Source organism: Thermobia domestica, chromosome 12 (assembly GCF_964235325.1).
Source record: "Thermobia domestica chromosome 12, izTheDome1.hap1.1, whole genome shotgun sequence".
Lineage (NCBI taxonomy): Eukaryota > Metazoa > Arthropoda > Insecta > Zygentoma > Lepismatidae > Thermobia > Thermobia domestica.
The window spans coordinates 174,368,354-174,389,921 of NC_137465.1; the positions used below are offsets into that span (position 1 = coordinate 174,368,354).

The 21,568-nt window shown below is 35.0% G+C and overlaps 1 long non-coding RNA gene across 2 annotated transcripts in view; it reads right to left on the reverse strand.

Moving 5' to 3' along the window:
- Nucleotides 1-8,802: 8,802 nt before the first annotated feature.
- LOC145666841 (uncharacterized) overlaps nucleotides 8,803-21,568 on the reverse strand; it is a 77,637-nt gene continuing 64,871 nt past the window's right edge. The window contains exon 3 of one of the 2 annotated variants that reach the window (XR_014127827.1): nucleotides 8,803-13,072. This is a non-coding gene — a long non-coding RNA (uncharacterized LOC145666841). Of the gene's footprint in view, nucleotides 13,073-15,088; nucleotides 17,182-21,568 lie in introns of those variants that run through there. The other variant, XR_014127828.1, reaches the window with a different exon arrangement.

Below are 21,568 nucleotides of genomic sequence, written 5' to 3' on the forward strand. Positions count from 1 at the left end.
TGGCGTATTTAGGGAGTTTTTATCGGGCTTAACCCCCCGAAATTAATAAATTTATATATAGCATATATAATAACTGTATACCTACATAGACCCGTGCATAGTATCCCCGAAACAAAATCATAAACACGCCACTGCGCCACCTTATCATTTTGCGTACTATTACGTCATTACTTACTAACAGAAATTGTCTCTGAATTTAGAGATGACCACTTGTGACGATCAGCGAAATAGGGTTTGCCTATACAATTTTAGACAGAATGTTTCGTGACGAGATGTGAGACGAATCAGAACTCTTCTACTAGAAATATAACCTCATTCCGAGACGAGAAATTGCTTCACTATCACCTTTTTCGAGACAATACAATTTCAATTCTCTTGTCTCTTTGGCAATCCCTTTTTTGGAACTAACTGTGAAATTCAAGACGTGACTGTTTTACTAAATATAGCCAGACAAGAAGTTAAAAAGCAAGTATAGTAATCAATGAAGTGTGAAACACATTTTTTTAAACTTTTGGTTATCTTGTACGACTCATCTTACTAATCACACAGTAACATTAACGTGTAGAAAAATTTTAATTTACCTCACTAAGGTATTTAATATTCAGTTGTTCCAGTTATCACGTCGCGTGTCTATTTACGTCAGTTTATATAGCAAGGTGTGAAGTAGTCAGTTATGTTTATAGTGTGCCGTAAATTCTAACACGAGTGAACAGTTTTTAATCGGTAAATTTAGTAGGTGAATAATAACAAGAAAAACAGGGAAAAGAGTAACGACCAAAATAAAAAAGATATCTTCCCATTTTTTGTTTCTTTCTTCACGTTTTGTTATGTTATATTATGCAAAGTAAACGTGCATTCTATTGCTTCATGGTAAAGTTTTTATGTGTTTGTGTGTGTGTGTTGACGGGAAGCGAATAAGGAAGTGTTGTAGAGTGGTGAACTGGTGAAAAGAAAAATAATTTTAGATGTAATTTTAAAAAGGAAGAGAAACTGGTTTGGTGAAAGAATTGTATCATGAGGGACATGTTAGAAGGTACAGTGTTAAGCGCGCCATAGACGCACGCACTTGCATTACCAACATGTATGAAAGGTTTCTTTCATGATGCATCTTGAAAGAATTTTTTGCCCACACACGTAACAACGTGCTGTCCAACATACTGAAAGTAGTTTGAGAAATGTGGAGGACGAGGAAACGCGTGCTTTTTCTTTCTGTAACTGCACGACCTTGGCATGCGGCGGAGGAGAGACTCACGTGATTTCTTCCGCTGTCGTGATTGGCGGACCTAAATATAAAACAGCCACCTTGCATGAACGAGCCCATACACGGTAAACATGCATGCAGAACGGCAAAAACATCAAACATATTTTCAGAAGATTTTGAAAACTTTCAACATGAATGAACGAGGCCATACACGATCAACTTGCCTGTGGTTTTATCATTTTTCATACAAGTCGGGCTGTTTCTTCAGGCATGTGTTTACGTGTATGGGCCGCTTTAGGGGAAACAGGGCGAAATAGGTTGCAGTTCATGGACGGTATTAAGACAAAATTCCTGTGTGAAGATGAAAAGGTTAATTAAAGACCATAGTACATTATTATTATTATTATTATTATTATTATTATTATTATTATTATTATTATTATTATTATTTTATTTGAGGGAAGTGACTTGTCAATAATAACAGAATACCTGTGATGACGATGATGTAGTATGTATGTGTAGGGCGACCATACGTCCCGTTTTGACCAGGACAGTCCCGTTTTAGGGGCCTGTCTCGGCGGTCCCGTCAGTAGATGAAAAAAAAAGTAATATTCGTCTCGTTTTACGCAAGTGAAAGAAGTAAATAAGAAACCTAGTATCTTTACTCCTTGTAAATGATTAGTAATTAGTAATTAATAATAACAAAGAGGCAAGAATTGAACTGAAATTCCCTACATTAAACATGATCTATAGTTCCCCGTACTGCTCGAAATATAAAGTTTTATATTCTATTGAAAGTAGTAGGAATGGTGTTGTGCTTGCTTGATACATACACTCCTGTCCAGCGTGTTTTTCAATCATGAATAACACATGGACGAGTGAAAAATCTTCCTTACATGCTGCAACAATGAAATTTATGTTACTGGTACAGGCAAACTTCACAGAGAACTGAATGAAACACTATTGAAAAATAAAGCTACTTTCAAGAAGATAGGTTCTTCTGAGAAATACTTCTGGCATTCTCCAGTTCAAGAAACAACTTCTCACCCAATGTAATATCAAGGTTTCGAGTTGGGCAAAGGAGCAAATGCAGTCAGCATAACGTCCTACTATATTGCAAGGTAAATACTGTTTATATTTTCTAGCTTATTTATATTATGTTATATAATAATATAAATGTATTTGGTATTGCTAAGCTAAACATGAATTAATTTACGCAATGACCTATTTCTCATTTGTCATGATTTTTTAAAAAACCGGAAGCTATTCCGTTTTCAGCTGAAAATTTTATGGTCACCCTATGTATGTGTGAATGAAGGTTAAATTAAGTTCAGTATCCTGCGGTTATGATCTGTCGTCTAGAGAAACCGGACACTAAAAAACAGGTGAGCAGGGATTAGTAGTAGTATGATCCAGCTCTCTTGGAGGTTAGAAAGTGTGATGAGGCACGATTCTGTACTCTGAGGGTTGATCTAGTCTGATGGTTTCAAGTCCTAGTCGTCGTTCGCAGTCTTAATAGTAGCTTCCATCCTTAAAAACCTCCAAAATATGTCCCAGTAATAGTAAGATTCGAAACGGGTTACTTTACACACAATAAGTGTATATTCATATTTGTATTTGTAAATAAATAGGTCCTGTATTTTCGGTATATACACTATATGAATATATGTATGTATAAGATTCGCTATTAATTTCGAGGAAACACGGGTACTGATTATTTATGTCAATAGAGTTACCTTGTATATAACTAAATCTAATACTAACTAATTCTATGACTTAGGAAACTCACGGGTTCAGTGGACTAGGGGTGTTCGATAAGGCTGAAGATCTATCGAACTTCGGGAGTGAAAATTTATCGAGTTGTCATCGGTTACTCGAAACCGTTCGAGTATTTGAAAGTATCGAAGTTTCGGGTATTATCGAAATTTCGAGTATTATCGAAGTTTCGGGTATTATCGAAATTTCGAGTATTATCGAAGTTTCGGGTATTATCGACATTTCGAGTATTATCGAAGTTTCGGATATTATCGACATTTCGAGTATTATCGAAGTTTCGGGTATTATCAAAAGTAGTGATGAACAGTTCGGTTCCTTCACCTCTCCAATGATTTCTTCTTGCAGCCAAACTAGTCAAACAACTTTTTTCTTCTGATAAGTTATTGCAAAGTTGTATTTGTCGAAATCATATGCAAAATTATTTTTCTGCCTGCCCCGTTATTGGCGCAATCGGCAAAGTGACTATTAGTACACTAATGTTGTCTTGGATTCCAATTCCATTCGGGTGATGCATATTTTCTCTTCCTCTTTCTCTCTTCTGACAGACTGCTTAAACCTTGTACAGATCTGTGGGGAAATAACTTTTCCTTCACTACATTGCTAAGGAGAGAAGTTTTAAAATGAACACTCTGCATATATGTAATACATATTATATAAACTATGATAACCTCGAATACATCGTTTCTTTCGAACACTCCGATAATCCCGAACTTTTCTAAATATTCAAGCGACTCGACAAATGCGATCATATTGTTATATTTCTGTATTTGCTGTTTTCAAACAATTCGAGATTCTCGAACAGTTCGAGTGTCTCGAAGTTGTCTAATGTTTCTTACATTTCGAGTGCCTCGAACACTTCGAGAGTCCCGAACATTTCGGAAGTCTCGATCATTTCGAGAGTCTCGAACATTTCGGAAGTCTCGATCATTTCGGGAGTCTCGAAAGTTCGATAATTCGATGAAATTAAAATTCTTTATCGATGAAACGGTTTTGAAATTTTATCGAATTGTTATCGATTACTCGATTATCGGAACAGCCCTACAGTGGACTCTCCACTGACTTCTATCCTTAGCCAACTGGATCCATTTTCTACTTTGTATTCCTATTTCTGCGAGATCCGTATTCATATTGTTCACCCATTTACGCCTAGGTCTTCCTAATGGTTGCTTTCCGATTAGGATCCAGTTAGAACTGTCAAAGCGTTCCTACTTTCTTCCATTCTGGCTACATGACCTGCTCACCTCAGCTTCCTAGATTTGATGACCCTAACAATATTCGGTAAACAGTATAAATTACGCAGTTCCTCATTATGAAATTTCCACCATTCCCCATTCGTCTTAGGATTTTATTCTCAAATACTTCCAATCTGCCTTCTTCCCTCAAAGTAAGCGAACATATTTCGTAACCATGCACCACAATAGACTGAATAATAATATACACATTCTCTTGTTTCAGTCGACATTTAATTTCAGACAACTGGGTGTCTTAAACTTTATCGTTAATTTTTGTCAATAGAATTGAAGATGTACTTGAAAAAAAATTCACATAGAATAAACTTGCATAACACTTATCATAATGAGCCATTTTCTTTACCATCTAGTGTATTTACGAGTAAATGTAAAAAAAGTTTCTGCATTATAGTTGCAATTGAAAAATATAACGGAAGATTAAGAATTCTTATAAATTTTACATAATAAACACATCAACAAAGTTAAGACAGATACATAACATATGCCTGTGTGTATATACTATTTGTCTTTGTGTGTGTGTGTGTGTGTGTGTGTGTTTCTAAGAGAGAGAGAGAGAGAGAAAGAGAGATGTCCAGCGGATGTTAGTAGCAAGTATTCATTAACACAAAGGAAGAAGACATCAGTGTATGGCGGAACAGCTGTTGGCAATGTTTATTTTCTTCTTTCCTTAGCAAAAATAAAAATTTCGTCCGATTTCTCCACTTCATCTGTACAGCAAAGAAAAAGAAAAAAACATTTACTGAAAAAACAGAAGAAAGAAATAAGCCCTCAAACGAATATAAGGTCTTTTTCAGGAAAGAGACAAGCTGTAGACATTGGCACTTGGTTACTTTGCTTGTTTCTCAATTTTTGTTCTTTTTATTTTACCCTTTCTTCACTCATTCCTTTCGGTCTCCAAGCGGCATAAGGCCTTTACTTGGGTTTCTTTCTCTCTTTTTTTTCATTCTCTCTTGATGTTTGTTTTGGTGTCTTGTTTTCTACTTTGAGGAGTGTTACCACTTAAGCTAAGTGTGTAAACCTTTCAGTAACTGGCTTGAAGCCAAATGATTCGTTTAGTTAGATATAGAGGCGTGTGGGGCAAAGCGAAATGCTTGGATAATGGGAAGGGGTTGGATAGCTCTTTTTCAGTCCATCAACTGTAGAATTTGTGGTGATTTGTTAAATCAACCAGTACTTTTTTTCTTTCCTGCTGAACAACGGATGCGCTCAGAGACACAAGTACACTCGCACACACATGTGAGGTGATGTCATTAAACGCATATGTATGTGGGTATTTATCTTTTTTTTATGTTTCTTTTACAGAAAAACAGGAAACACGAAAATCAGCCCCTAATTACCTCATCTTTCTCAATACAGAAGTGAATACATATTTTATTTGTGAAAATTATTTAATAAAAAAGTGTGAAAAAGCAAGTAAGTGAAAATTAAATTTGTGGATTTCATTCGAGCAAACTTTCGACACTATCAACATGTGTAGTCATGCGCTAACCAAGGGCACCGATCCTGGGGTCCGGGGATTCCAGGCCCCCCAATACTCATGTAGGCCCCATGCATTTTTATGAATATGTATTTTAAAGGTATTTTTATTGTTACATGTATTTTTTATGAATATACAATATTTGGCATAATTTGAATTCAGTTTTTCTTAAAATCCTCACATATGCCTTATTAGACCCTTGTCTGCAACCAAACACACATCTGAATGCCTTCTTCCCCTAAAGTTACAGAAAAATCTGCGCCCTTGGTGCCAACAATGACTTTTCAGAAGTTTTCCGAACTATGAATTAAATCTATAAAATACACTCATTTCAGATTTTTCTAAACCTTGAATTCGTGTATTTACACTTGTTTCTCTTTTGAAACGGTCACAAAAATGTAACTACCGGTCCAGATGATGTAGTCTTGTAATTTCAGCTTTCTTGAAGGCGAGACTGTATAGTGGGGAACGGTGTATACGGTGAGGCTTGATCTTGTATGGTAGTCTGTACACTTGTCAACTACATCGGATTGAAGCCTTGGTGTGGCTCAAAGCGCACGTCATTAGTAAGTCTCATCCAGAGATGGAGTGGTTCAATAGTCAAGTGGGTCAAAATTTATAAATAGTCAGTGAGTCGTGGGTGAACAGGACGTGATGCACTGCAACAAACCGTAACCCACACTGACTTACTATGGCTCATCCTGACATACTACAACCCACCGATTCACTCTGCTCAGTGCATTGTAGACAGCATCTTCGGGATACTGATGAATTTGTCTACGTTTTACTTTCAAGGCCTCCATTTTTCTTACTTTTTATTTGTTTCTATTTACTTACCTGAGATGAGTATATCTAAGTGAAGAAAGAACTTAAGGCACTTTTGAATATTGATATTTGTAATTGTAATAATAGCAATATGATTTACTACTTGGCTTTTGAGACAGTCGAATTTTATACCGTTTTTTTCTTTGCGTTGGTCTCTTTACCCTGATTTGAGACTTTCAAATTACATCCTATTTTCCACTGAAAAGTATCTGTAATTCAACAAAAGAATAATGATATATGTTAATTAAATTGAAATTCATCGTAATAAGGCCCATGGCAAATACTTTATCATTTTATATCTTAAAGGTCAGATCCAGCAGTATTTGTATAAAATAACAGAGCGGTGCTTGAGCGATTGACCGTTGAAATTTAAAATTCGATCACAGCCTTATTTATTACAAGTGTAAACTCCTTAATCAGTGGAGAGGAGGGCGTGGATCATGGGTCAGAGTTGATGACGATGTGTTTTTGGTGGTTGATAGGGAGTTGAATGGTTCACGGGAGGTCGTGGGTTCTTGTAGGTGGGGGTCAGTGGGTTATGGATCAAGTTTTCATTGACCTACGCTATCTCTGGACTCCCGTTCTTCATGACCTAGGAGTTGCATGAAAACACAATTCACAAAACTTTTTTTTTTTTATTAATCAAAACTACCCGTTTTGAACAAAAGCTGGAAAAAGATTAGTGTTGACCAGGATATGAGACGAGACGGGAAATAACGTTTTCTTGTGTTGTCTCGTAATTTTTCTAAAAAGTTTTTCCTTGTCTGCTCTTACAAAGTTACGTCCTTCACTCTTGGAAATAGCGCAAATAGAAGTCATGGTAGAAATACACATTACCCAGCTTCCCTTCATAAATGTCCACACCCAAATGAACATAAAAGTTCTTGACAGTGCAAAACTAATAGTGAATGATATTAATAAGACAAATTTTGGGAGCATATAAAATACTGACCAGACATCTTACCTGTTACATAAATAGCAGTTATGTAACGGCAATAATAAAATACAATTTATCGAATATTAAACATAAAACGTTCCATTAAAAATTTAATTCGTGTTGAAAGTAGTCTAATCTTACAGTTTAACAAGGAAACAATATCCTTAATAAAACATAACTGAATAGCACGTAAAAATTAAGAATATAATTAAGTTAATTTCAGGAAATAGAGAAAAGAATTTAAGACCCTTACTTTTAAAAAAATCACGAAAAACAACCATCAAAAACGATATAAAACTTGTGTGGTCATTTACCAATTATATGAGAGAAAGTAAGAATATTTTAATTTTTACCATATCAGTGAAATAAAAAGGGGACAATATGAAATTCCAGGGGAAAAATTGCAACGCAATGTAAATTTATATTTATACAAGTACAAAAAAACATCAATGATTAAATCAGATTGGGATAAAACCAATACTACCCCACACTTCTCTCCATCTCGAACAATTGAATGTTTGTCGCAATTAAAGAAAATCTAAAATAACAATGGACCAATTTCGCATATAATTTGGAAGAACGTAGACTGACAGTATTTGAGAACAAGATCCTGAGATAAATATTCTTAACCAAGAGGAATGGGAATGGGGAATGGAGGAAACTTCATAACGGTTTACCAAACATTGTTAGGATCATCAAATCTAGGAGGTTTAGATGAACAGGTCATCATCATCATAGGTTTTCTACCCTTACTGGCAGGTCACTTGCAGCAGCTGAGAAGCTTCCAGTCCTCCGCTGTCGTGACGTATGATCTTTCTGTTTTATAATGAGCAGGTCATGTAGCAAAAATGGAAGAATGTAGTAACGCTTTCAAAGTTTTAAGTAGAAGATCAATCGACAAACGACCATTAGGAAGACTTAGGCGCAAATGGTAAGATAATATTAAGATGGATCTTGCAGAAATAGGAATACGAAGTAGAAAATTAATTCTGTTGGCTAAGGATAGAAGTCAAAGGAGATCTTTTGTGAGTGCAACATTGAACCTCCGGGTTCCATAGGCTATAGAGTTTGTTAGTTAGTTATGTATATATAATTTGGTACTCTAGAATCAAATTTACTGTTATTTGGGGATTGGTACTTTAGAATCAAATTTACTGCTATATAGCACACGCATGTCTATGTATTTATAAGAAAATTTTCTCTTCGATAAGATTAACATAACTAGGAATCAACATAGTTTAACAAACGAAATACCAACAGTTATTAAGTTATACTTTAGTACACCGATCATGTATGACGTCCTGAATAATAATAAAACATTGTATGTAAATGCAGCATTCAGTACATTGATTTTGTACGAGTAAAGATGGTTTTTTTTTTCAAACACAACTATCTAACTAGGTGAGTATGCGATGATAAATATACTGTGATATTATTATTTATTTTAATTTTAATTGATACATAATATTTTGTATAAAACATGCATAAAAGATATTACATACATATATAAGACATTTTGCAATTGTGCATACATTGTTTTGACTTAAACCAATAAAATACTGTACATATATTGACACCTCTCTAAATCAATGCCTCGTTATTTCTTATGTAAAGAATGTATACACGAGAAGTAATTAAATAATCAGAATATATTCAGATGATTTTAAAATCATATAAGAAAGAGGACACGATGATAATATATTAAATAATAAGATATTCATTTAAACCATATTTATAATTGGAGTTTATTTATTATGTACTGATGTGTCTCACGTTAAACGTTGATAAAATACACTTTTATTATTTGTAATTATTTACAATCACTTTACTAATTTATAGTTTTTATACTATTAATCATGTAACACTAAAACAGAGTTTGAAATCTAAGATTATGGTATTCTAGTGCAAGGGAGGGGGGATCGTCCAATCCCAGAAGAGGAAACTTTCTTATTTCATATAAAAATAAAACCCATCACAGAATTTGGAACTCTTTAAAAGTAGCTCTAAGTAGCAGTATTAAAACTAGGGATGGGCAAAACCGGTTTTTATAAAAAACCGAAAACCGGTTTCTATAAAAGCCGAAACCCGAAAAACCGACATTTCGGTTTTCTCCAAAACCGGTTCGGTTTTTACCGAAACTGGTTTCGGTGAAAATTTTTCGAAAACACATAAAACTATTTCTGTGAAAATGGATTCGGTTTCCGGAGAACAACGAGACACCATTCTGGTCAGAAATAGAACAAATTTTGGAAAAAAAACGGAATCGGTTTCAAGAAAACCGAAACCGGACCAGGTAAAAAACGAACCGGTTTCGGAGAAAACCGATAACCGGTTTCGGCGAAAAACCGAACCGGTTTTGAAGAAAACCGAAACCGTTTTTTTTAAATTTTCAAAAACCGGTTTTTGTGCCCACCACTAATTAAAACCCATCGCCGCCCCAGAAGTCCGTCCTGGATCCGCCCTTGTACTAGTATTGTTCACGAGACGAATATTGCCATGTTTCTCATGAGACGAAAATCGAGCTGAGAAGAGGCGAATAGAACAAAGGAGCAATTCACATGGTTGCCAGAATGCTATCAATTCCTTATTTGTTTATTTCTCCCAAACACTATAACAGATAGTGTAAATAGATTAGAATGATAAATGTCATACCATGCAATGCATACATTCTTCTTTTTTTTTAAAAAAAAAATCATAAACCGTATGGCTAAAAAATACCGTTTCGGAAACAAACGAAGGCAAGATATTATGTCATGACGCTAGCTTCTTTGTACAGAGATCCATTCTCTACTCTCCCCCTCCCCCCGAGTCTAGTTCTGATATTTGATGTATGAAACATATCAGTTATGTAGGTAAGAATTTTTTAAGTAGCGGCTCTTGAAAGAAGTTCACACCGGTAAAAATTAAAGTTTTCATCTCTGTAAGCAAAGGGAAAAAAACTTACCTAATATATTAATTCTTATATTAAAAAAATAAGGGAAGAAAATTTATCTAATATACATACAAGAATAAGGGAAGCAAACTTACGAAATATCTATATACAAGAACAAGGGAAAACTTGCCTAGTGTTCTAATTCTTATGTGCAAGGGTAAGGAAAGAAAGCTTACCTAGTGTCCTAATTCTTGTATACAAGAATAAGGGAAGAAAGGTTACCAAATATATACAAAAATAAGGGAAGAAAACTTACCTAATGTATACAAGAACAAGTGAAAAACTTACCTAATATTCTAATTCTGGTATACAAGAACAAGGGAAAACTTCCCTAATGTTCTAATTCTTGCATACAAAAATAAGGGAAGAAAACTTACCTAATGTATACAAGAACAAGTGAAAAACTTACCTAATATTCTAATTCTGGTATACAAGAACAAGGGAAAACTTTCCTAATGTTCTAATTCTTGCATACAAAAATAAGGGAAGAAAACTTACCTAATGTATACAAGAATAAGGAAAAAATTATCTAATATATAAAAGAATAAGGGAAGAAGCCTTTCCTAATGTATACAAGAATAAGAGAAGAAAATCTAATGTACTAATTGTTGTGTACAAGAACAACGGAAGAAAATTTACTGTTTTATTGTTCATTCATGTAGAATTTTTGTATAGAACAATTAAGATATTTGGCAAATTTTCTCCACTTGCTTCGTAAAATTATGAATTCAGTGTTATTTGTTAGATTGTAATTTTTAAAAAATGTAAGAAATTTAATTTCCAACACTATTACGTTAAAAATGGATAAATTCAGAAATAAGTACACGTCTACAGAGTTGATTATTGAGTCTGTTTCATCAGGAAAACACTGTGAAAGTGAAGTCTCGTCTCGGAAAGTGAATCTGTTTGTGTTGGAAGAGGTCTCTCTTATTTCGTATCTCGTGTTACGAAAATTTTGTCTCGTTTTGTGCATTAAAGTTGTTTTTTTTTAACAAGAGTTTCATTCCCATCCAATGGATGGGCGGGCCGTAGAAGGCAACACCTTCTCTGTGGCCAGAGATATCTCGTGGATGGTGTATATACATATAAGTAGGATTTAAAATAATCCCCTCATTTAAAGCGTTGACTAATCTTTATCTCTATGGAAAAAGAAAGAAGAAGTCTTGCTTGATTGACGACTGGGGCAAACTACTGAAGCCAGAAACCAGAAATTTGAACAGTACATGTTATTTGGGACCTAAGGTACTACTAAGGAAGGATTGTTATAAAATTCGACTTGAAAATGGGATTAGGGTAGCTATTATTATAATAGGATGTCCATATCTCGGATGTCCATATGGTTATAGACATGAATTTTGTAGTATACCTTGGAAATTTAGTACATCTCCATCTCTCTTAGCACTAACAGTGCCAATCTGACAGTGTAAAATACTGCAGGGAGATTCAGAAAGAGTGTGATATACCGACATTCGTAGATGTAACAACTAACGGGTATGACTGTAAACATCCTAATAAAAAGATTGATTCTTTGCTTTTGCAATTGTCATGCATTCCCAAATTTTATCTGTGATTCTTCAATTCACTGAAATGACATTTTAAGTGATCTTAATACTTAAGTACATTTAAACTGAAACAAATGGCGAGATGAAGGGTCGGCTTTAATTTCCTCTATGTACACGCTTATACATATGAACTCAACATTTAAACCATTACCATTGGAGCATATTGTGTAATAATTTTCGTATCTTTAAACGTTGATGAATGTTCTTCATTATGTTCTTACAATTTCTTTATCAATTTATAACTTTTATACTTTGAATCATGAAACACCACAACAATGTTTGAGAGGTAAGATTTAAGTGAACTAGTGTTGCCTTCGACCCTCGAAAAATTTCTTGTCTCGTCTTGAATTTGGAACTGTATATCTCATCTCGGGAAAAAAGATGAGATCAGAAACTTCTAGTCTCTTTGGCAACACTGATTATGGTTCCATTTCATAGATAGTCTCTTATACATGTCAGTTAATATTCCTCCAATATAAAGCTCCCTGTCTTCCTGCAGTGTCAAGAAAGCAGACTATTCACAGAGTCATGTATCTCTTTACTATAAATAAAATACTCTTAAGAAAAGTAATTTTAAAGTTTCAAATTTGTAGGTTTGGCAAAGAGCAAATTGACCATAACAACCACTCACATAATGTGTCGTAAAGTATTAACTGAAAATAAAAAAAAAAAAAAAAAAAAAAAAAAAATAGGGCTAGTGCTATACAGGCAAACTACCAAATTAATTTCTTGAGTTGAGAACTTTCTTCAACATCAAACCAAGTTAAAAATCTTTTTGAACGCCGTATCTCGGAACAAAGTACACCGTACTTAAAGTAACCAACAACTCTGTGTAACATCGAAAATTGATGTCAGACAAACTGAATCCAAATTGCCCAACTACTCTTTCAACCCCATTAAGTAGTTTACGCATTCCGTTGCTGTATTTTTTTCTTTCTTTATTTTTTATAGTACGAATTAAGACCATTAGATGTCACTAGAGGACTAAGTGGACGGCGGACAAGATGACATCTCTTTTTACAGCCAGCTTTTACGTGTGACTAATGATCCGCAACATGTTTTTATCCTCTCATCATTTTCTTCTTCTTCTTCTTCTTCCTCTTCGTCCTTCCCTTTAAGATAGAAATAAACGGAAATGTAACATACATACACACACGTGCATATAAAAAAAAAAAACGAAAGTAATTTGCCGAAAACTGTGAAGTAAAATCAAGCAAGTTTAATTGTATTTTTAAAGTATTTTTTACGTCCGTATAGTGTAATGAACTCGTTGCAAAATAAAAGTTATAGGCACACGCGAGTCACGATTGTTTTGCATTCATAAAATTCACTATTATCTGTATCGTATATGAAAAAAGTAATTTGCGACTAAGCCAGAAGCTTGAAATTCGGACAATACATATAGGTTTTGTGGCGTGAGGTACAGAAGGATTAGAAGAAACACTTTTAAAAATCGACGTGGAAGGGAGTGAAATGGAGGGTTACAATTTATTATATTAAAAACAATGAACCATTTACTAGGAAACTTGCGTAAATCAGATGTGGGAACAGTTTGCATGGAGGGACAGAAATATTCACTAAAAAATTTAACAAGAATTTTAGGAGTGATTAAAAAATGGATCAAAAGATTGGAATTTTGACTAAGAATTTTAGGAATGATCCAAAAAATAATGCATCAAAAGGTTGCAATCTTGGCCACTAATTAGTTTTTGAAACAGGCGCCAAAAATATTTTCCCCAAATTTTTTAAAGGTCCCTAAATCGAGTTTTCTTCTTCTTCTTCTTCTTCTTCTTCTTCTTCTTATTATTATTATTATTATTATTATTATTATTATTATTATTATTATTATTATTATTATTATTATTATTATTAACGGATAAGCACATCAGACTGAGTTAAGTGATAGCTTGGATTTGGGTGAACTATATGTAGTTCTCCAGATATAAGGCGTACAAGAAACATTTTGAATGAAATATAGTGAATCCTTTGGTGTATTTTTGGATCAGGAGCCACGAAATTTTTGGACGGGTCCTTAAGTCGAGTTTTAGTATTTTTTACGGAGTAAGCACATCATACTGAGTTAAGTGATAGTTTGGGCTTAGCTACACTATATGTAATTCTCCAGATATAAGGCCTACAAGAAAAATTTTGCCTGAAATGATTAGATCTTTTAAATAATTAAAATAATATGATTTTTCGAGGAGAGAATCTTTTGGAATATTTCATATCCTCCTCTCCTTTGTGAATGACAGAAACTTTCCACGTGAACTATGCGAATTACTAAAGGTTAAGGTGAACCCTTGTGATAGTGGATGACGTCCATAAGCTTTAAATTTTTCATGCTTAGCATCATGTACAAATTAGAGGAGAGATAAAGATATTTAATCTAACCTTTTTTATTTGTCTAAAACTGATTTATCTTGCCATAAAATCTAACAGTAATTCTTCGAAAACAGTTCATAGTCTCTCATCCTGTGAATAATTAAAATTGTGTTCTGGGAGAGATAGTAACTGACTTGTAGGAGGCATGGTTGGCAATTTCCATTCTTTATTTTATTTTACCGTAAATTTTTCTAGTTTTTTCCTCCGAAGTGCCACAAAGATCTGTGAATTCTACTAAAAGCTTCAAAGCATTCACTTCTACTTTATTCGGTGGCGGGGAGGGTAGGACAAAAATACTTACTGCACAATTATCTAAATTTAAACATGTTTTTTTTTTCATTAAGGGTTGCACGGAAAGGGCAGATATTCAGATTAAAGAACAGAAAAGAATAGATTAAGCTACTATTCGATTAGGGGGGTATATCAGAAAAAATGGGGGTCGCGTCGTGGGCAATGAGGAGATAAACCTGTAACTTTTGCAAACTGATATATCTAGTAATCAGATACATATCTATTTCCATTAGCTTTACACAAATAGAGGTCTATAGAGTATTTCAGTAAGCCAAAATATAAGAAGTGTCCCTTGATTGAACAATTTCTCCTACAAAGAGAAAGTCAGGCCAAGTAAAACGCCTTCATTCCCGTATGCATACATAATTAAGAGATGAACAGTTTATGCTATTGAGAAAGGTGGCTGATGTCCAGTGGAAAACCTTGCTGTGAATGTGAAGAAAACTTCATACGAATACATATATGTACTTAAGTGAATTTTATTTTTGAACAGATAGTGAAAACAATTTGATAATTCCGCATTACATTAAGTCGATATCTCCTGTCACATCAGGTGAGTATTTTTATTATTTTTCTCCATTACATCATTACATTGTTATTTTATAAAACAATAATCGAAACATTCATTGGTTTAAACGCTTACTTACGTTTAGGTTAAATACCATGACCAGGATAAAGTGGAACAGAACTATGACGAAGCAATTGAATCGGTGATTGCAGAAAGGGCTTAAGTCCATTTTGTGTAGCTTTAAGATACTACAGAAAAACTGTTTAAATCCAGGACTACAGACTTGTCTTGCGCTCGACCTAAACAGTTCAATGTTGCGTTTACACTGTTCTAACATCTACACTTGCCCTTTCTATACACAAAGTTTTGTATATTTCCTAGAGAAATGGAAAAGTTAATAAACCAAATTTCAGAAAAAATGTAACTTAGCTTCTATCTGAAAGCACTGATTTAATTATAATAGTTGTAAAACACTTTTGGACATGACCACCCTAGGATGAGTCAATGGAAGGGAAAAATTGCTTTTATTTGGGTTTTTGAAGTGGATTCAGTTCTTCAAAATACATTTATGTCAAAAGATTTCTCATACGATATAGTATCTAATTGGCTGGTAAGTTTGGAGTTTGTTGTGCCACTCGGCATCAGGCTATATGAGACATGGACACACCAACCACATGAGCTCTCACCGAGAATAGAAGATACACCAAAGCCTTACACACTAGCCATACTGACATGAGGGAGCTCCCTATAGTATTTATTACTATAATATTGCTATAATATAGTAATAATTAGTAAAGTAGTATAATTACTATTGCTAATAAAGCTATGTAATGTGTATAGTAAATAATTATTTTACATGAAACGTCTATTATATGCACGCGTGCATCGTGGTGTGTATGTGTGTATTCGCGATTGAACTTCTTCGTCGGTCTTTGTTCTCTCTTGGAAAAAAAATCTGCGGGCGTCCTTGCTTTTGGAATCTAATAGTATTCGATACCACAAGAATAATATCATAACATATCTTGATTGGACAGAAATAATAAAGAATGGCAAATCAACTATTTGTATCATAAATTGATCATGGAACACGTTTAGGGGACATTTTGGTTATGAAGTTGTTGAAATGCGTGCTGTCGGAACTGCCTGCAGGCAGTAATGAAATGGCTCTTGGGATTTTTCCTTATTGCGTCCACAACACTTGCCCTGAGAGCGGTAACAATATTGTGTAGGTGCTTATTGGAGTCACTCACAACCACACCCTATATGTAAGAGTCCATTAGGTTAACATCTGAGGACCTGGCGGGAGGAGGACACATGTTGAGATTTATATATTCATTAAAATTGTCGATCTATCATTCACTGGTGTTACGGGCTGTATAGGATAGAGCAGAGTCTTCACAACCGTGTTCAACACTTTGTTGTAAGCAATGGCATTAACTCTGATACCTTAGATGAAAGAAATGTGGAGGCATCAAGTCACCTTTACTGTTCACGACTCTCGACACCACCACTGAGGCTGGAAACTTGCTGTGCATGACGGCTAGAACTTCCTTGTGGTTTTTACAAAGCTACCATCCATTTTTGCGGTTCACCTTCCGGTTCTGGACAAAGTTTTCTCATAGGGGAAAAAATAGAGCATGATGGACTTGTCTGAATATTTCAGCTTGGTCCTGTCATCTCAGGATTATGTAGGACTTGTAGCGAAGGTTCTCATGAACCATACATTGGATGGTGGCCTCATCAATGTGCAGTTCTGTGACGTGTGCCTGCATGGTTTCCCCAGCATCCTCGTCGATGGCAGCTTACAAGAACGAATTTCGGCGTCCTGATCAAGTCTGAGGGTAGACAATATCATTTACTGACAGAAACGGTGACCGTGTAACCCCTGGTAAGCCCTAGTTCTCTCCGAACTTTGAAGACGAACGACGGTGAGATGCAGGAATATAACGATCTCTGAATCGGGGTGACCTACAGCCAAGAAGACGACAACATGCCTCTTCATTTCCTGACTTTTCTGAGTCTAGTTTCTTCCGTTTCTACCTGCAAAAGAAAGGATTTGTACTGTGACATAGGGTTTACTATGGCATCTCTATTGTATGTTCTCCAATATCTGCCCATCCTATACACTTAAGCATTTAAGCTCAGATTCTCAGTTCATGAAAAGCGATCATATCCTGGGAATCGAAATAAGGACTTCTCGCATCAGAGGTAAGCGCTGTACCATTAAAATACTCTTTACTACTCTTATTGTCTCTTTCTCATACTAGACTCGACAGGGATATGAATGTGAAAGTATCGAGGACAATGCTTTTCAGGGAAATTTTATCTTCTAATGGATTTCACGTCCCGATCGTCAACACAGTGGCTCAGACGAAATTTACTGCACAATACCAGTATCATTGAGCCACTGCGGCTCCAAGCATTTAGTCGATATTTAAGGTGGGATCTGGACTAGGTATGCTTTCATATATAATCGAACCGAATACTACACACATACAAACAAGGGCCCGTGCTATTCATGCAACAATCCAAGAATACTTGGTAGGCCCTACAATTGTTAGAATTCATGAGTAGATTTATAAATTGGTAGTTTTTTTTTTTTTTATCTTTTACCGCTCCAAGGAAACAATTTATACTATAAACAGCCATGTGCATAGTAGTACTGGTTACACAACTGATTCTACTTGGGTAAATGATAAAATAACAAACATTTGGGTAATAATAATAGTAATAGTAATAATATAAAATATACCAACACAGTCTAAATTCTTAAATATATATATAAACATCTCCGTTTACATTTCACGCAATTCAAGCACAAAACAAAACGTGAAACATATGTCTAAAATAATGATAACTAAGACTCATTAGCTGGTTAATGGAGTGAAGCGGATTAGGAAGGATTTTCCACAAGACGAGCTTCCCTTGTTACTTATTCACATAAAACGGAAGAGAACTGGAAATAAGCAAACTACTGACGTCAGTATATTCAAGTAAGTCAAGCTGCAGATGAATATGTCTTTGCATAAAATCTGTGTTGGTTCTTATAGAAACAGTTAGCCCTTCCTGCTGGTCTAGTGGCTAGCGCATGCGCGTCTTTGATGCACGTGGTCCTGGGTTCGATCTCCGGTAAGAACGCATTACGATGGTTCTGATTCTACCTTAAACTGTAAGTCCACGTCTCATATAACTTTGATGCTGTAAAGAGACGCTACACTTCAACAAATAAACAAAGTACATCTTAAAAACAGTTAACTTGAATCATCAACCTCCATTCGACTATACGCAGGGATGGCTAAAAAGTTGATTCATGGGTAAAATTGAGCAAACAGTTTGATATTCCTATGAGATATTGTTCTATCCACACACGATGCTTTCATTGAATATGTAATATACATCGTGTCTAACTTTCCTACAGAGAGCAAGTTCCAGCCCACTCATCGAGGGAGCCCGCCAAATCAGTAGAACATATGTAGTAGAATGGATAATTGTTTTCAATGCCATTGCAAACAATACATCAGGCTTTTAGTTGTTCTTTAACATGTCCAAAAAATGTCCTGAAGTCTATGAACAAAAGCGAACAAAAGACGTCTAGAATGCATCCCAACAGTAGTTAATAGGAACTATCCTAAGAATGTTTAAAATGTACCTGAGCTTCTAATTTGTCCAATACGGGCAGAAACAACTCGTAAATGTGTAAAGTGTCTTGCAACGAACAGACGAAGTGATGTCTGTTGGAAAGTCGTTTTTTGTGAGCGTATACTCATTGGACACATCAGAAGTTCAGGTACATTTTGAACATTTTAGGGCAGTTCCTAAAAGTTTCTAAAAGAATGCTACTGTTAGGAGGCCTTCCAGGCATTTTTGATAACTGATAGAAGACTTCAAGACATTTTTGAACATCCTAAATAATGATCTCCCTTTTAAATAGAAATGTTAAAATGACGTTCCAATATCGATTAATTTTTTGCAGTTTTGATTCATGAATTTATAATAATAATTGAAAATTAAGGAATAGAATCAATTGATAGATTGAGAAATAGAATTAGATATATTACAAGTACGGAAACTTAATAAAACACATATTCATTTGCTCATGTTAATTAATATTCGTCGGATTTGGATCACTCACATTGAGATATTCACGTAAAACTCAGCACATCCAAAAATCCATCTCCCGAATTCACGAAGCACCTTCATACTTATCACAGTTCGAATAGCGTGAGCAAACCACTTTATTTGGTTCTTTGTAACTCCGATAACCTGATTTGTAATTTGGTGGCCAACTGTGACAGTTGTCAAAAGACTCTCAATAGATTGCCTATTGAGTAATCATGCTGATCGTGACAGGGACAAACAGCCTCGATGCTGATGTTATCATTATACCTCTATCTGTCAATCTATTACTGTTATCTATTCTCGTTCTGATCGTGACGGGGACATACAGCCTCGATGCTGATGTTACCATTATACCTCAATCAATCAATCTATTACTGTTATCTATTCTCGTTATGATCGTTAGAGGGACAAACAGCCTTGAAGCTGACGTTACCATTATAAATCGATCAATCAATAGATTGTCTAGACCATTTATGTTCATCTGGCCAATATGTGACGTAGAAGCGTGGTTTTATAATCTGATAAAAACAGAAAGAAATTAAATCTACCAGGAAAGAACGGGAGGAAATGATGTAGACGACTGAAATACTCAAATGTTAGCAGTGTATACGTAGTCATTCAGTCACGAGTAGTATTACTGTAAAACTATCGATATGCTTTCCATGTTGTTGTTTGCTTGTCACTATCATCTTTTATCAAGTTACCTATAAGCTCTGGAAAAGGGGAGCATCACACTGAAACATCACAGATCATTCAATTGGAAATGATTAGCTGTTTATGCAATACTTCCATAAATATACAGTAGTTTCGTCATTTGCAACCATGTACCAATGTAGGCAGGAACGTACGCAGAGGGGGGGGACCGGGAGGTCCGGACCTCCCCCCCGAAATTTCGAATTTTTTAAAATTTAGCCTAATTTTAGAGGCAATTTTAGGAATTTTAATATAAAATACCTTCATATTTAGTTTGGACCCCCCCCCCGAAATAAATTCCTGGGTACGCTACTGAATGTAGGTATTGAGTAATAAAGCAAACAGGATCGGCTTTTTGTAGGTACTATAGTCTAGGTGATCACGCTTATGTTGTAGTGCCATTATTATTGTTGTTATTAAGCGTTCTGTCTTTTGGGCTGATGAGAGTTTGAGCCTGGAAATGTTTATTCCACATTTCTCAATCTTCAGCTTCCTCTTTTAGCTTCCAATATTTTCCTCAATTTTTCAATTCATTGATCAGTTGTGTTCTTATTCTTCCTACTCTTTGCTTTCCTTCCATCTTTCTTTTTGTGTCGGTATGAAGAAGGCAATTTCTATGCAAAATGTATTCAATCCAAATTGTTTTTTCCTTTCAGGATTCTGGTTAAAAGTATCTTCTTCACTCCTATCCGTTTTAAAACATCTTCATTTGTTACTCTCTCCGTCTATTTTATCTTCTACATCTTCCTTCAACATCACATTTCAAAGCTCTATAAATATTTCTTCTCTAAATTCCGTAATGTCCAAGTTTCTGAACCATACAGTCCAATACTCCATCAATAGGACCTGACCAATTCTTCCTTAGTCCAATTTTTCAACCCGCTAGTAAAGAGTGATCTTTATTTGTTGAATTCTTGTTTAGCTATGGAAATTTTTGACCTTATTCTTTGGTGCAGTAAGCATCTCTCGTCAAAATACTTCCCAGATACTTGAAATTATCGACCTCTTCTTGGTAACATGTGAGTTTAAAGTCGTTTGACGTCAAGTCATCCGAAAATCGAAAGTTCAGTCTAGTTGTAAAAAATCGTGGGTTGCAGTATCACTATTTTAAGCCTGAACACAAGAAGGTTTTATAAGTTGTTAACACCGCATTTGCATGTAAATTCCAAACTGCAAAAAATAAAGAAACTACTTTTAGACACTGTAGAACACTTTACACATTACCGACACCCTTTGAACACCTCCAGATTACACATATTCACCACTTTTAGATACTATGTTGTCCAAGTATGTTCCAGATGTATGTACAAAATGTGCAAAATGCAAGTCATCATCTTGTTTTCGAACTGTTAGCCGAGAAGAAGGGTTTTAAATATGTCATACTAGAGACTGTTTTAGAGAATGAACACTTTTGGACACAGGAAGCATGCTTTATAAACACTATTTCATCAATTTTTCTCTCAATATCTGTACTAAAAGTGTTTAAATGGTGTTTTATTTTTTATAGTGCAGGAAGTTCTAAGCAATCTCCTTCCTAAATCGCATCATCTCCATAACTTCTTTCCGCTTCAGTACGTGCATATAGTTTTCATCTTCAGTAATAATATAACCTCTA